A 15,461-nucleotide genomic window follows, 5' to 3' on the forward strand; every position below is an offset into this window, starting at 1 on the left:
TTCATGTTTTTGGTGTTTAAGTACAGTTGCAGTTTTAGGATCCTGAACAGCACTATGGCCTGTGCTTGACAGACAGAAGGGTTAATTTAGAAATAAAAGGGAATCTGAGCAAAACTACTTTGTTGTGTTTAGTGAGAAAAAAGATAGGAACACAGGAGCATAACTAGAGAAAACAAAGTATTTTGGAAGTTGACAATTATTTCATTTATAATAGTTTAAAATTATGTTAGTTGAGTGAAATAGCTCTTTACTTCTGTGTTCTCATTACAGAGCAGAGATTATGGTGATCCACAATGTATTATAAGGAATAGAAGTGAAGAAAGAAGATCAGGCTTAAAAAGGATTTAGTTTGGCATAGCAGCAGGTACTCAGGAATGTAAGGTGAGTTCAGGTTGTTTGCACATAAAACCACTAGATTTTCAAGACATCTAACATTGGTTGTTGAGCACACTCATTATTGAACTCATGTATCATATGCCTACTAATACAAAAGGTAAGGAAAAATGCCCGATAGCAGATATTCTGGTTACACTCTTTCTTGCAGGGCTCCTAACTACGTTTGATTTTTCATGAGTTCTCTGTAAAGCAGGACATTGGGATGCCGAAAGGCTATGAATCTTTGTTTCAGGTCCTTCCCAAACACTGCTCCCATTTTGTTACACAGACAAACCACTCTGGTAGCACAATAGTACAGGTTTTCTTTTTGTTGCCAAGTTACATTCTTTGCTTCTTGAGAAGCTGCAGGTTGTTGATTTTTCGTAGTCCTCTTCTTCCTCCCAATTTGTTTGATAAACACAATGCAGCAGCAAAGGCAGCCATGGTATTGAATGATGCTATTTGTCAGGTACCTCCTGGTGCAAGGAAGCCAGCAGGAGTATAAAAGCACAAAATAATGCCTTTAAAAGAAGACTAATTTTCTTAAATATTGAGAAGTGATTCTCTTAAGATAATACTTGCAATCAGCACCCAGCATGTGCAGCAGCCACGTTCTGGAAGACAAAATTGGCTGCTTCAGAGAGTTCCACAAAAAGCAGACAGTTGGGGTACTGTAGTTCTCCTACACTAAGTTATTAAAAGACAAATCCTGTATGCTACTGAAGCTCACACTGAGGTGTTCCAAAATCACATAGTTCTTATATAGAACAGAAAATAGTTAAGATCTGCATGTTGCTATTTGAAATTTAAGCTGTGGTCATCAAACCCATCCATATTAATTAGCATGCCTCTTAGAGATGCTTTTTTGCAAATCAGCTTGGAAAGTAGAACACTTTCAGAGGCATAGAAATTACTAAGACACATCCAAGTAGAACAAAATAAACTAAGGCAGAAATGAATGAGAGAGGTGGAGGAAAGACCAGAATAAAGTACAGCAATAATTAGAATTTTTATTTGTAGAAGAAAAAAAAAACATATTGCAAGAGAACTATGGTTGTGGTTATGAAATAGATACTGGAGGAACAAGTGGAAGCTACCAAGTTACTGATGAAGTACTTTTTATTAGTCCAATTCCAGCAATGGTCAGCACTTTAAGTACAGAGATGATCCCTATACCGTCACCTCTGGCAGGCAGTTTTCAAATGAATTTAGGGTACAGTGTTATGCCTGAGATTGCTATTTACTTCTTATAGTAGAACCCAAGGTGGATCAGTATCCCCAAGGCGGACCAGTATCCCCAAGGCTGCACATTTCCTGTGCTTAAAAACTAGATTAACTGTTTCTAGCTATTCTAGCACTATCAGTGCTATTTTTTATTACAGAAACAAGCTGAAGATTCATTAATTTAAAATACTGAATCTGTCAATATTTTGTCCCCTCTTTTCATAAGACACATTCTTTTTATGCTCTGATTTTGAAGGAAAGCTATCAAAAAAATTTAAATTGTTTGAAACATTATTTCCATTTTTGTATGCTGTTTTACATTTTTGTTATAAAAGTAGACTAAGTGAATCTCAACCATTAATTTATCAAAAGGTGTTACTTTTGGTGGAAGTGATGGTGGTGGAAGTGCTGTGCTGAATGTAGATTGCTAGAGGGGAATAAATGTGCTTCACATAGAGCCCCCTGGAAATAAACTTCACATGCCATTCAGATTAGATGAACAGCATGGCTAGAAATTGCTTATTTTGTCATGATAAAATTAATACAGATTTTAAAATAAATAAATAAAGATTACGCTCTGGAATTAATATGACAGTTTATGACTGCTCAAATGAAGTAAGAAACACACTGAGACTTCATTTACTATGCAAAAATTGCGTATTTTTTTATAAGGGGAGCTCTTCTAAGAAAATAATCAGCTTCATCATGGCACTGAACAGGAAAATTTCATTTATTCCTAAGTAAATAGATTATAAGTATATAGCTTTTTCCTGAAGCTATAGTCTCTTTTCCAGTTGAAATTTTTTTATAAATGTTCATTTCTTAGTCTTCTGTCATCTGACAACAGGATCAGCAGGGAAGTAGCTGCTTCTTTTGAGGAACTGCTTCGTCATATAAGGTGCAGTGATGCTGCAGATTGAGTTTTGATGCAGTCTCTTCTTGGTCGCCCAGCACTAGCATTAGCTGGTCTTTGCTCTGCCCGGTCTATATTTTAACTCTTGCTTTATGGGACATTTCCAGAGTTCATCTTACCTCAGATATCAGGAAAAAAAAATAATCTTTACCACAATGACAGAAATGAGGGCATAATCTGATATGTATTACTTTAAGAGCAATGCCAGGTTTAGCATTCCTTGCTATCCATCTGCTCAATGATCTACCAATGCATATATGGTGCTGCACCACAATTTTTTCCATTATGACAGCATAGCTATTTGCATGGTTATACGGTGAAAATCAAGAAAGTGATCCACTGAAATTTACCCCCCCATTCCTCCTCCCTTTTTTTCCCTACACAAAACTTCTGAACAGATCAGTTCTGAGTCCGGCTCCACATGTGACAGCATGAAACACTTGTACTGGCACACAGAGAAGAATAGCAGTGAAGGAAGGGCTAAGATCTCTTTTAACACAGCAAAGGAGCTGCTTTCTTTCACCATGGTGAAAAATGCTGGCTTAGTTGTATGAGAAAGCTTCTCATGTCTAATAGTATCTAGTTGAAAGTTCAGATACTAGAAACCAAAACTCAAAAAAAAAAAAAAAAAAAGAAAAAGAAAAAGAAAAAAAACCCCGTACCGTTTCAGAGTACAGATTCAGGTAATAACTATATTGCCCTTCTGCTGCTCTAGATATAGATATATATGATATAGATATACATCATATAGAATCATATAATTATATAATATATAATCATATAACAAATCATACTTTTTACGAATACAGTAAGTATACTTCTGAGCTGTTTTTTAATTTCCTAATTTATTTATTTATATTTCCAACCTGTTCATGAGTCATAATAGTCATCACTACTAGTCATAGTAGCTATATATCTAAATTATTGTTTATATTAAATACGTATCTCTCTAGGAAAAAGGAACAATTCTTATCTAGAAAGTGCTGTCATGTGGTTAACTGGATAAATTAAGAGTATACTGGAATAGCATTTTTAATTCTAAAATAAATGTTTGTGTTATTTTAGCAAAAAATCCTTAAGTATGTGGGGAAAAGAGCCCCTCTCAGAGAAGTAAAACCATTGTTCTTATCTGACCTCTGTGATAATATTCAAGATGGTACTGAATAAAAAAAATTGAACTGGGAGTTGATAAATAATTTTCCCTTTTTTTTCCCTTCTGTACATATCCAGTTTGTAACAAATCCCTCAGCAGAGACTATAGAGCTTGTATATACAGTAACAATTAGACATTTGGCTTTGTCATCTGAGGAAAAAAAAATCTGTTTATTGATTAGCCTGAGTCTTGTATTGTAGGAAGTACTATTCTGTTCACTCAGATGCCAGTTGTTTCCAGCCATCCTTCAGATGATCTGTTATTATTCAGAAGTGATGTGTCCTAAGAACAGTAGAGTGCAACCATGGTTTTCTTAGCTGTAACATGATAAGCATTAGATGCCAGAATTTAGCAACTCCAGTAACAAAAATGGCCTCCTACTTGTAGCAGGGGTCCTATTGCCAAGTGATTGTATCAGTAGGTCTCACAGCTTCTGTCGCATTCAGCCTATTGGTTGTTTAGTTTGTAAATACAAACACTGCCACAAATCCAGAACATTTTCAATCTAAACAAGGATGAAGTATGACAGATGGCTGTAGAACACAGATGGAAGGAGGGAATAGAAAATCTTCATTGCCACAATCCATATCATACTTATTACGAAGAAAAAAATAGCTCCGTTTCTGAAGCACCCATAAAATATTTTTTGAGCTTGGAACTCTCATAAACCAGTTGCTGATTAATTGCCCAGCAGCTTCTGCCCTTTAGGCAGTCAGCAGTCCCACTGTCCCTATTTTTCTCCTTTTATTTTTCAGCTGTGACAATCACTTCTAAGTGTCACAAACATAATCTTCTTTTCGTTCACCAAACCAAGATTCAAATGTGTAAGCATTTTATGATGATCTCCATGACCTTTCAAGTGGCCCTAAAAGTTCAGTTTAATTCTATGGTGATGTTATTTGGCTTGTTCCAACTTTGCAAGTATACAAAGATCAGTCAATAAGATCTTAAGTGCTCTGAGGTGTCAATTTCCTTGGCGTGAGAGAAGAAAACACAACTCACTCCTTTTTTTTGGGGAAAAAAATGGAAGTGAAAAAAGACATACGGACAACAGGTGTTAACCCCTTCTATACAGTAGCTATCAGGGGTGATGTGTGTGTAACAAGCCCTGAGTAAGGAATCCCTTTGCAAATAGCTTTTGTGCAAAGCTTCAGTACTTCAAGTTGCCAGTTAATTAAATCATTTATGAAACATTATGTATCATACACACAAAGAACCATATAGCCTGATACTATTATTTTCAGTATTTTGCTTCCCCCTGAGACTGAACAAAAGGATTTATTTACCTTGATAAAATGAAAAAAAAAAGCCCACCTCTTACAATTTTCCAGAAGTCACATTGCATAATGCCATGTAGCCATAGAGATGAGATGAAACTGCATTTTTCTGCGTTACTGGAAACAAGAGCGATGTACATGCTGTGAAAGTGAGATGCCACTCAGAGCATAATCTAACATATTTGAATCAAATGGTTTAATATTACTGCCCTATTTTGCAAATGGAAAAGCGAAGTAGGGAGGGAAAAGGTTACACCCCAAATATTCTAGAATAGCAATTAATGTGTTTCAGCTCCTGGCCATACGGCTGTTTCACAGACTATCTTTCGACATTCTCTTTGGGCATTTCTGACAGTATAGTAGCAGCACACCATCTATCTAGCTCTGTATTTTAATTCCCTAAATACAAGTCAAAAAGCACACACACATACACACACTCGGCTAAGAATAATCATACAAAATTTCAGGGAAAATATTTTTAATCAATGGTAGAAACAGAAACAGTCATTATTATGTTGGTGTTGCAGCCTCTTCCTTTGCAACTTTACTTGCAACTCCTTAGAAACTTCCGTTGGTCTGGCAATAATCCCATTAAAACCAATTTATTTTCCATTTAGTGTGCATAAAAGTGACAGAATTTGGCTCATTCTTACTGCTATGATCCAGTAATGTATGCTTCTGAGTTACCACATGTTGTAAAACCATACTCAATTAAAAACGTTAGGTATGACATAGTATTATAGAACACCCTTTCAGAAAATGACTATTTTTTACAACCTGCCAAGATTTGCACAAATATGAAGCAATTTCTTGTAGCTACTGGAATAATTGCTGGCAGATTTCATTTGTTCCAGAATATAATACAGTAACACTATCAGATGTACATTTGCATTGCTGTAGTATAGAAAAATCACTGCAGAAGGAAGACTAGCCTGACGAGCTACAGTAAGCAACATGATGATTTGTTGTCACGCTTGTCATCACAAGTTCAGTCTCATCTTGTAGTAGCTAGATAAGTGTATTTTTCTTTGAAGCACAGAACATTTTTGAAAACTATGGCACACCATTTTTATCTCCTTTTCTTAATAAAGCTCCTTTACCTCTTCAAAAGGAATATCCTGAATTAATAGTGTCCCAATATGTTTCTATTCAAGCTTATCTAATTCAACAGTACAAAGCTTTCAGAATGAACAGAAAAGAAATACAGTATGTACTTACATACATTTTTGAGTATGTATACTTACAAGAACAACCCCATATATATATATTTAATGTATGTGTGTGTGTGTGTGTGTGTGTGTATACACACACCCCCGTATATATATAAAGCTTTCATGGTAGAAACAAAATAGTTGGCAAAGCTTACTCGTGAAGTGGGACTGAATCATAAAGCATTCAAGAGATCCAGGCTGTTTTCCCAATTTTCTGCAAAACAATTATTGCCAGATATAATGAACACTCTCTTCAAAGACTGATAAGGATTACATCTAAATGAATTTACACCTCCAGAAATTCTAAAGTCCATGTGAAAATGACAATATTCAGCAAGTAGTATTTGTTGAGATATACTAAAATTATTTTGAAATATATCCAAGTTCAAGCCAAACTTAGTTGAAGAAGCAAGTTATGATTAAAGAGCTTTGCTCAGAAAAATTGACAGAAGTGGAGACTTGTAAAAAAGATGAGAAAAAGCATTACATCAGCATAGGTCATCCTTTTCTTTTTTGTTAAATCTCCATCCATTATGCTGCATTTTCTGTTTCAGCTATACTCAAGGGTTGGACAGGTTTAAAACAAGACATAAGGATAAAAGCAAAACATTTCCAATTCTAAAAGCCTTTTTATCGTTACATTTCGGGGCGGGGGGGCGGAGGGGGGAATTCAGTGTAGTTGATGGTTTTTAAGCCAAATCAATTTCTGCAATTCTTTATCTCAGTCAGAGCTGAATCTGCTATTACTGCTTTGGTTAATTTGTTTATGCACCATTTAGTCAGTCAAAGATTTACGAAGTACTGCACAAAATATGAAAGAATCCTAGGAATTTCTGGAAATGGAACAGTTTATAAAACTACAGAAATTTATGAAGTTTCACCTATTGCCAACTGTAACTACAACTCTGAAATTCTGAAGGAGGGAAGGCAAAACTATAATAAAACTTTCAATTTGGGAGCATTTATGACATTGTACCAATTGAGGAACTGATTCACCATCATGTATAACCTGTAATGTTAACAGTATGTTTGGAAAATGTATATAAAATCCTAGTTGCCCAATAGAATTCTTGATACAGTTACAGGGACTATCAAAAATGGCAAGGAAAAGGACAATCATATCCTTTTTTTTTTTACATTTAGTGTAACATACTCTCATCAACAACCATAAATAAATGATCAACCAAACGAAACCCCATGGGGCCAAGTAGAAAATTGTTCTAACTAGACATGTAAGTTCTTCCTTCGTATTCTTACTCTAGAAAATACAGAAGGTGAAGTTTGCAACAATTTATCACTTCACCCAAACATAAGCATGAATCCAATCATATGTACAGCTCAAGGGTGAAGGAGAAAAGAATGTGCTGAAATTTTGGGGAGAAACCAGATACTGATAAAGGGAAGGACAAGAGAATATGGAAATGCCTATGAAAATGGAATTGTATACAGTGTAGAAAGAAAAGGGCAGATGAGGGAATTTCACAGAAAATCCTACTATTTATCCCTCAGCACAAGTAGCTTTATACTTCGTCTGCTGATATTCTACTCAGATTTTTCCTAATCAGATTAGCAAAAATACAAAAGCATCCTGAAAACGGTTGTAGACATGTCTGCTTGTTTGTATCTATCTCTGGCCTGTGTATGTGCTTCTCTTCCCTTATTACACAAAGTGCTGTGATCTAGATTGATCGTCTTAACAAAATTTCTGAATACACAAAATAACCAGATATTCCCTAAATAACACAATGGTATACTAACTATTTTTTCCTAAGTCATGTTACAATAAAGTGTAATATTTGTATTTACTATGCCCTCATTATTTTAACATATGTAACATTTCTACCCCCCAATCAGAAGCAATTAGAAAAAGCATTCAAAACATTAACATTTTTGAAGAAAAAAGGATTTTTAAACATGGTGTCATCCTGTGACAATGTCACATCGTAAAAGACGACGTGGTCTCCTTTAGTAAGACTTCCCAGTTTACAATAAATGGATACATAGGATATCCATTTCTATAAATGAATATATTTATCTTAAAGGAAGATAAATTACAATCATCTCCTCTCCTGTTTATACTTCCATTATTTCATTTGAAGGTAAAAATCATCTCATAACTGATTTCTCAAGCCACACAATTTCTCACTAATGCTGCTATTCAGGATGTTTATTATTGTTATGCCCATTATTTTTGTTTGTTTGTTATATTATTTTCCTGATACTACAGAGCTCCATTTATTTCCTGTAAAGAAATAAGCACCTTCATACCTTCCCTCACTTCCTAAGTTGAGGTAGCTATGCAACTCAGTATCAAGTTTACTCTAAAATCCCTGAAAATTTGGTTTTAAAAACTGAACACAAGAAGCTCCAGAAGCTCAGAACGTACCTTTGACTTTTCAGATACGATCCATTACAACATGAATAGACACTTTTTCTTTCCCTCAGGGGTTCTTCTGAATAGTCCCTTTGCCTACGTTCTAGAAATCAGAATGGTTCAGATTCTGAGTAAGTTAAATCTTATCCCAAAAGGACAAACAATATAATACAAAGTGATGGAATTATAATTACTAGCATTCATTTGCTAAAGCTGTAATTTTCTTTTATATTTCTGCAGCTGGTTTAACTCTGATTGCTTCAGTGCTTTCTCCTAGTATATCCTCTGCATGATTTGTCCAAGCTCTGATGAACCTTCCCTATTTAATTGATATAGTTGGCTTTATCTTAGGGGTTTTTAACAATTTATGGACATTTTCTTCTTAAGATAAATTGCACTTTAGAAGTGTATGTATATAGAAGAAGAATAAAGAAGGGGAGAAAGGTATCTGCATAACACCTGACCAAGTGCTTGCTCAGAAAAATTCAGTGGCTTGATCATTTTTGGTAGGCAAAGGACTTAACTTTCTCCCCTTTTTCCCCACTCTTTGGACCTCTTTGGGTTTAAGACGACATTTTGAATTTTTAAAGTATAATATAGTTTTACTTTATTAGTGTTTGATTTACTACAGTTTTTCCTTGCTTTATGATAATCCTTCATCTTGGATAGCAAGTACAAATAAACATCACTACTGTTTCAGTTATTTGGTTATTATTTTCTGCTTTTCTTGCTAAGGTTTTGGTTGTTTTAATTTAGCTTTCATTAGTGTATGTTCAAATCCATACTGACTGATTTCTTGGGAGGACAGTTTCTGCGGTCCTCACATCAGATATTTATTTTATATCTGCTGTGAGATATTAATTTTATTACATTAAATACTTCTGCTATGTAGTAGAACCTAGTCAGTTCACGTGGGACAGTTACTATGCATGAAGTTGAAGAATGCATCAGTGCCAATATATCTCTATCCAAAAGAAGGCTCCTTAAAGAAAAGTAATAAAAGAATTGACAGCCTACTGGATTTTTATGAAGGGGGAAAATGGGAGAGAGAGGAAAAAAAAATCAGGCTTATTAACCTAGAGCAAAAACTCTTAGCTGTCAAAGGATAATTCTGAGATGCTTGCCATGTCTTAATTAAACACAACATGGGCTGATACAATGCAGAGGACCTACCTAAACTCCCTGCTGTACAGCGAATTTCTGCCTAGACATTGAAGACTATTTTAAGTTCTCTGCAGCTTGCAAATTGTACTGAACAGTTGTCAGATTTCTGCATAATGAATTTCAGTCAAGACTTGAGAAGTAAGAGGCTCATTTGTAAGTATTTTGCAGGAGATGCTTTCTTGACAAGAATGAAATGTTAAGTGGTAATTTTTGCTTTTATACTGTTTTATTATAAACTATATCAAAACATACTTTTAGGAAAAGAAGATGATACACCCTTCAGAATAAACACTGGTCCATCCTCACTTAATAGGCTGATCATTAGCAATTTCATTTTTAAAAACATCCAAACTTGATGCTACATATTAGCATTATGTAATTAACATTCTAATCTCATTACCAAAAAATACTGTTATTTTGATGCAAGCTTTATTCTTCCCCAACATTTGATGGGGAATATATTTGTAAGAAATATGACTCGACTTTCTTGTGTTTTGACAATCACTGTGTATTGCAGTATAGTGCCACGAGGTTTTGTTTCTTTGCTAATAAGAATGTAGAAAGAAAACCTGGTAAAAACCTGCAGCCACTTAGGTACTTAACTTAGATCACAATCCATTCTTTGCTTGATAACCTTTTGCCTTACTATGCAATATGTTCTATTTCTACACTTTGTACCAATTCTGTAACACTACACATAAGTCCCTTTTAGTCACATAAACTTTGAAATAAGTTTTGTGATGGATTTGAGATTTTTTTCATTTAAGACCACCAGGTGAAGAAACAGGACAGGAAATGACTGTGAGAAGAACCTTGTATAGCTATGTGCAAATATGCAGCAAGGACATTTGTCTTTTTGAAGCAAGGCTCACTTCAAAAAATGGTTCTTCTAAAAGAGGCTACTGGAATATTCAGTTAAGTATGTAATTGCTGAACAATTCCTAGAAACAATGGTGTATGCAGAGGTTAATATTCATAGGTGTGCACGAGATACCCAAATACAGAAAATACTTGACAAATACTTACGGCAAATGCTATAAAACCCAAGAAGCTAATTAAAGAGTTTATCTCCATAGGAAAGTAAGATTCATTCTTATTCTGATACAGTGCAACTCCACTGGAACAACAGCCATTTTTGCCACCCCTGAATTCGGCTGCAACCCAATCAAACTGATGGAGTTGAAGGTTACAAAAGACTACTGTCGGCTTCTATTTACATAAATTTGGGTGGTTTACTCCTGAGTTTGTCTTCCCACTTTAATGTTGTTCAGTAATGCATATGCAATAAGAATATACTTTCTTTATGTTCTTTATGTGCTTCTTGGTGGTCTAGACTGTGTATATTTCAGAACATAAAAGTACCAATCTTCTACGTAATAGTCATTGCAAAGTAATAAGTTATACAAAGACAATGCCTATTAACACAATCTCAAGCATAACTATCATTTAAATCCATAAATATGAAGGGAGGAAGTGTGTAATACCCCACACTGAGAACAAAAGTATGGTATGTATGGTCTGCACATTTCTGGGCCATAAAGGCACGTTTCAGGAACTGTGTTGCTCTGCTACATAAGAATATATTTTAGAAATACTCTAGTGTTTAAAAAGTTCTTAGTGTGTAGTAATCTATGATATCAGATATAAACTCTAATTTATGGACATCACGTAAGCTGCTGTTTGGAATACTATTTTAAAATCAGAACATGCAGTCCTGTATTAACTGGAGTGCCAAAAGTAACTGATTTTCTTGAAAGAAAGATTTTGTTTGATTTCAACAGCCAGTTTATTTGGTATACAGTTCATACATTCATTTCATTGATCGTCAAGTATGCTAGCTAAAGATTAATACCATCTCATGCTGGCATTTGATTGCATAAAGTTGATAGTTACTCTTCATCGTTTTGCTTTTGCAGGAAGCAATCAAGAAAACAAGTCTAAACTTTCATTTACGTTCCCTAAAATGTATTGGAAGCAAGGCTGAAACTGTTTAGGTTTCCCATTTAACTTCTGAAGACCTGAAAACTCTATTAATTCAAACTACTAAATTTCATTGAGAAAAATTAAATACACCTTAAGGACATTCCTGATTTACTTTACTATATCTGCAATGGCTGGATATCCCAGAGAAACTACATACAAGTATTTAGAGGAAGGATGATGATTTCTGTCTGTCACTGTAGGGTAAAAGGATACACTTTCTATGAAAGTTATGTTATTCTGAAAAGGTTTGGGAATCCCTTCCCCCCAAATAAGTTAAAAACTAGAGATTAATGAAGTCAAACCACACTTGCAGTATATTCAACTACTTAAAAAAATACTCCCCCATGCAGCAACAATGCCAAATACAAGTCTGGCTACATTCCATATGCAAGTCCCAAAGAAATGTATTCTTGGGGGACCCTCTCAGCTGCATTTGTATTGTAAATGCATTTACAAATCCAATCCCAGACCAAAACTCCATTGTTCTACCTTCCAGAAGCCATCACTAACGATGTTGAATTTAATCATTGTGCCAATCCATTTATCCACCTAGAAAACAAGCATAACAATTCTGAGTGGGGTTTTCATAAGTATGTAGGTGATTGAAAAAAAATCAATGGGACTTGTTCTCTTAAGTCAGTTAAGACCAGATATTAATGGTATTCCTGTGTCTGGAGATCAAGACAGACACCTGATGGGACTTTCAGAACACCTACCTCCCAATGAAATCTCATCCTCTTACCTTGTTTATATGGGCTATTAGAAAGTTCAATTAATGAGTGATTGAAGTGCTTTGTATAGTGTTTCATGATCCTTAGGAGAGATGCATGTAGCCTGAAAGCATTTTTATTCAGTCCTCTGGAACAATAAGTCAAGGACTTAGGAATGCTGGTGATTAATTTATCAGGAAATGAAACAGAGCCTGGTAACACTTTTCCTGCAAGCATTCCAACAGTCACTGCATTACAGAAACAAGTATTATCTTCTCTATTCTCCTTCCTAAAAGCATAAGCACTTTAAATATTATTTTTGGACAAGCAGTAATAGGAAACATAATCTCTAGCTTTCTTCAGATATTTCACATCAACTCCTTTCATGCCCATTATGTTGGATTCTAATACTCACATGAAATTCTGCAGATAAGAATCAGTAAATATAACTACAGAAGTTAATGATAATATGGAACCATGGCAAGTTAGAATATAGTCCATACAATGAAACATAACATCACAAATAGATATATTATCCACACAGACTTTGGAATGCATGGCTAAAGCATCTGGTCCAAAATACAAATATGCCTAATGAGAATATGTAGATTCCATAGTCACATATTTCAAAAATCTATGTCAGTGGAGACAACTAATTTCATATCTAGTGAAAAGATACAGGGAAGATAAAACCCCAAGTTAAGGCTGGAGTTTTACTACCTGATGCAACCTATGTTAAAACTCTTCAAATTAAATAGAATAATTGTCCTAAACTTGAAAGGTTCCCATGATTTAAAATAGTAGCAAATAATGAAAGGTGAAAAAAATTACACATTTTTAAAAATGTGTATCAGAGCAGGATTTGTCTCCAAAGACTCCTTTATTGGTTCTTACAAAAACACTTTAAATTATAGCATATACACTAGATAGTTAGATTTCCTTGCTCATTTAAGAAAGTATGTCAATTTATAGGCTTCAGGTAATTAGACTGCCTGAAAACCTATCAGCATTAGTGCACAATATACTCTCAGCGTGAGACAGATAACTGTCCTGCTGTGGGACAGAGTAATTCTCCTTTCCAGCTTTGATAAATAAATACTTTGATACGGTCCTCCGCACAATATATAAATGTTACATAGGGACTCCTTGTGAAACTGCAGTTCAGTTAAGGATATTGGATATTTTTAGAATTCTCCCTCTTAATGTGGGAATGACACATGATATTTCAGGAGGAAATTTCCAAGGTAGTTCAAAAGAAAAAAAGTTATCTGGCCTTCATGATAATACAAAGCCAAGTGTGCAGTAATGGAGGCAATATTTTTTTCATCGTGCAGGAAGTGCTTTTACACAAGTTACAATCTGCTTATTTGCATTTAATTATACAAAAATCTCACACTTAACAAAATACGATCCTTCAAAAATGGCAAGTCTTTCAGGCATTTGATAAAGTAGTACACAAAGCAAAACTATTTTGGCGAACTTCATCTATGGTGTAGTTGTCAAAGAATTAATTTGACACTTTATATGCAAGCCAAACCAGTTCTGCTTCAGATATAAGAAGATTTACCAAAGGGCAACAGGCTGTTCAATTCAACAAAGATAATTTAAAGTTACAGAGTAAAAGGAATATAGACACTTACACGCTTTATGTATTGAATTTACAATAAGACTACTAGTCAAACTAAGAGCAAAGGTACGTTCCGGTTAACTCCTTCCTCTCTGACAAAACTCACTTAAAACATGTTTTACTTTTTTCCATTTGACTCTTACAGAACAGCGTATGTCCTCAAGTTCTGTTTCATGAGAAAGGCCAATTTTTGTCTCATGGTACACATATACACATTTACTTCAGAACAAAATGTGCATCTCATGGCAGAATGTAAATGTAAGTCTCTTGAGGATATAATTTTGGTGAATCAACAGGCCATTTGATATATTCCTTTGCCCTACAACAGGTATTTCTCTTTTTTCAAAAGGTAAATGAATTACTAGATTTCATTTAGACTAAGCAAGCCTTCACCTTTTCATCCTCAAACTCTGCTGCCCTTAGACATGTATTTTGTGCAAATGAGGATTACCCAAATATTTGGGTTAAAAAATGGTTTAAAAAAAATCTAAAGTTTAATAACTCTTAGCCATAGCTTCAAATAAAGCAAGGCAAAAATTTTTATTTCTCCCTGTAAGTCAGAAAGGCTAGCAATAATCTCAATGACTAAAAGTTATGCAAATGCTCCCATGCATGGAGGCAAGCATTCTGAAAACAAGGAGTAAAATGGCATGCCAATTGGGAAATAGGGATGAAGGATGAATTCAGAGAGGGCTAAAAGGTGACTTTATTCCAGCTTCCCTGATTCTCACTTTTTTGTTAATGATACCAAAAATAAATACATGCAGTTTTACCAAACCACAACAATTAGCACGTGATTAACTCTTGATTCTGTAGATGTTTACTGTAGAATTGGTATGATGTAAACAAAAAAGTGATCCATTTTCTGCAGCTATCAAAACTAAATAGTGATGTAGTAGTACAATTGTATTATAGCCTTCCTGTAATCTACTGTAATGTATGAATTCTCCGTAACACTTCATGCATATTCATTTACAAACAGCATTAAATATAGAACAGAATTAACTATAGAATATAGGGGACAGGTTAATTCTGCTACTTTGAAAGCATTCCCCTCCCCCATAATGCTACAGCCAACAATCTGATTTTGAGAGTCTGAATTGCCCTTTAATATTAGGGTGGCTTTTTGAAACAGACTTGTGATTAATTATCTATTAAGCCTGCACACTGTACCCCTCAACCCTATCCCATTCTGGAACCTCCAGTTCTGTATGTGTAGAACAAGCTTTCTAGATGGTCTTAACTTGTAGACAAAGAATAGAATAGTACTGTTTTTTTTCCAGATCCTGAAACCACTGTGATTTGCATTAAAAGGGCTATTTAATCTTAATTCTGGTATCTTCCTGGACATCTCGGGAAAGGTTCACTATGAACAGAAAAACAGCCTTATCATTTCCATGGACATCTTTGTAAAAGAACAGGCTATACAGTAGATTCACAGGTACATAAT

Source organism: Gavia stellata, chromosome 12 (genome assembly GCF_030936135.1).
Source record: "Gavia stellata isolate bGavSte3 chromosome 12, bGavSte3.hap2, whole genome shotgun sequence".
Lineage (NCBI taxonomy): Eukaryota > Metazoa > Chordata > Aves > Gaviiformes > Gaviidae > Gavia > Gavia stellata.